A 2,500-nucleotide genomic window follows, 5' to 3' on the forward strand; every position below is an offset into this window, starting at 1 on the left:
TGTGTTTATGTGCGATTCGCGTGTGTTTATGTGCGATTCGCGTGTGTTTATGTGCGATTCGCGTGTGTTTATGTGCGATTCGCGTGTGTTTATGTGCGATTCGCGTGTGTTTATGTGCGATTCGCGTGTGTTTATGTGCGATTCGCGTGTGTTTATGTGCGATTCGCGTGTGTTTATGTGCGATTCGCGTGTGTTTATGTGCGATTCGCGTGTGTTTATGTGCGATTCGCGTGTGTTTATGTGCGATTCGCGTGTGTTTATGTGCGATTCGCGTGTGTTTATGTGCGATTCGCGTGTGTTTATGTGCGATTCGCGTGTGTTTATGTGCGATTCGCGTGTGTTTATGTGCGATTCGCGTGTGTTTATGTGCGATTCGCGTGTGTTTATGTGCGATTCGCGTGTGTTTATGTGCGATTCGCGTGTGTTTATGTGCGATTCGCGTGTGTTTATGTGCGATTCGCGTGTGTTTATGTGCGATTCGCGTGTGTTTATGTGCGATTCGCGTGTGTTTATGTGCGATTCGCGTGTGTTTATGTGCGATTCGCGTGTGTTTATGTGCGATTCGCGTGTGTTTATGTGCGATTCGCGTGTGTTTATGTGCGATTCGCGTGTGTTTATGTGCGATTCGCGTGTGTTTATGTGCGATTCGCGTGTGTTTATGTGCGATTCGCGTGTGTTTATGTGCGATTCGCGTGTGTTTATGTGCGATTCGCGTGTGTTTATGTGCGATTCGCGTGTGTTTATGTGCGATTCGCGTGTGTTTATGTGCGATTCGCGTGTGTTTATGTGCGATTCGCGTGTGTTTATGTGCGATTCGCGTGTGTTTATGTGCGATTCGCGTGTGTTTATGTGCGATTCGCGTGTGTTTATGTGCGATTCGCGTGTGTTTATGTGCGATTCGCGTGTGTTTATGTGCGATTCGCGTGTGTTTATGTGCGATTCGCGTGTGTTTATGTGCGATTCGCGTGTGTTTATGTGCGATTCGCGTGTGTTTATGTGCGATTCGCGTGTGTTTATGTGCGATTCGCGTGTGTTTATGTGCGATTCGCGTGTGTTTATGTGCGATTCGCGTGTGTTTATGTGCGATTCGCGTGTGTTTATGTGCGATTCGCGTGTGTTTATGTGCGATGCGCGAGTGTGTATGTGCGATTCGCGTGTGTTTATGTGCGTTTGTTTTTTGGTTTTGTGGTTGGTGTTTGTTTTTTGGTGTGTTTGTGCTTTTGGTGGTTTATTTTTTGGTTTTTTGTGGGGGGGTTTTGGGTTTAGGTTCTGTTTTTTCACTTTGTTTTTGCGTTTCCCCTTTTTTTCCATTCGCTGTAAAGTGCGTCGCTGGAATGGGGGGGGGGGGGTGGGGGTTTCGGGGGTTTTTTGGGTGGAGGGGGGAAGTGAGGGGTTTGTCTTAGGGTGCCCCACGGGGTGAGGGATACCGAGGGAGGGGACGGTTTAGCGTGCGTAGTTTGGTGGTAGTCGGCAACCCCTGCACCGGGTAACTCCGGCAGGGTGTAAACACTGTTTCTCTCGCCACTGCCACCTTCGCCGCTCGCTTACGGTGCTCTCCTCGCCGGAAAGAGAGACATCTTCTGAGAAATATCTTTCATATTCATATAACCTTAATGAATTTGGTAATATTCCCTTGTGGACTTCGAAGGTGCATTGCCGGACACGACAAAGGATAAAGGCAATACGGAAATTTAAGCAAGAGAGGGACGCGTCATAGTGCTTCTGTAAGTCTACGGATACGTCCCGCCATATTTCATTATGTTTGCTGAAATAGTCTATTATTGATTTGACAATAGCCTTTACAGTCATCCGCATTTAACGTGGAAAATAATGGTACGTCTACATCTGGGTGTGTTTCGTTTTGTCTGTGTGTATGTTTACGTCTTAGTGTACCTTTAGTGTAACTATTTTTATTAAGGACTCTATTTTTTTCAAATTATATATAGTTAATGCTGCGCTTATAAAGAATATATAGAATACAGATAAGCGCACAATTAAGCTGTATGTAGACACTGGTATAGTATCTTTTATGCATGCTGAGTGCAATATATTTCAAATATCTTCTTGTAAAAGGATTTGATTTTGTCTCTTCTTCCGTCCACAAAAAAAGGATAACCAAACAATTGGCAAAGCAAATGCATGAAAATCGACAGGACACAAAGAATAACAAACGAGATGGTCATGCTTTTTTATGGAAACATCATTACTTCATGCAGTTTATATGAAGGATACGTCGTGCTAATGGCACCACGATCCACCGGCACCATAACCTCTAGGCTGGTCATGAAAGCGCAGCTAGCAGACGACTTGCAGTTTCATTAGTTATTAATCAGTATTTGAAACAGGTTTGTGTACAAGTCAGTATATACCACTGGATGCCATAAAGCCAAATACACAACGCGTATGAACCACAGAGTACAAAGAAATTTAAGTACAGCACAAACACACACACAAACTACACAAATACACACCCACCCCTGAACACAGTCACTCCACCAAA

General features: G+C 44.6%; 1 protein-coding gene across 1 annotated transcript in view; it reads left to right on the forward strand.

Moving 5' to 3' along the window:
- Positions 1–1,532: 1,532 nt before the first annotated feature.
- LOC122265435 (uncharacterized) overlaps positions 1,533–2,500 on the forward strand; it is a 12,024-nt gene continuing 11,056 nt past the window's right edge. Inside the window, exon 1 of the mRNA XM_086542206.1 lies at positions 1,533–1,724. The gene's annotated coding sequence lies outside the window, so the exon portion shown is untranslated. The remainder of the gene's footprint in view (positions 1,725–2,500) is intronic.

This window comes from Penaeus japonicus, unplaced genomic scaffold (assembly GCF_977035675.1).
Source record: "Penaeus japonicus unplaced genomic scaffold, GWHDUDI00000001_assembly GWHDUDI00000012, whole genome shotgun sequence".
NCBI classification, from domain to species: Eukaryota; Metazoa; Arthropoda; class Malacostraca; order Decapoda; family Penaeidae; genus Penaeus; species Penaeus japonicus.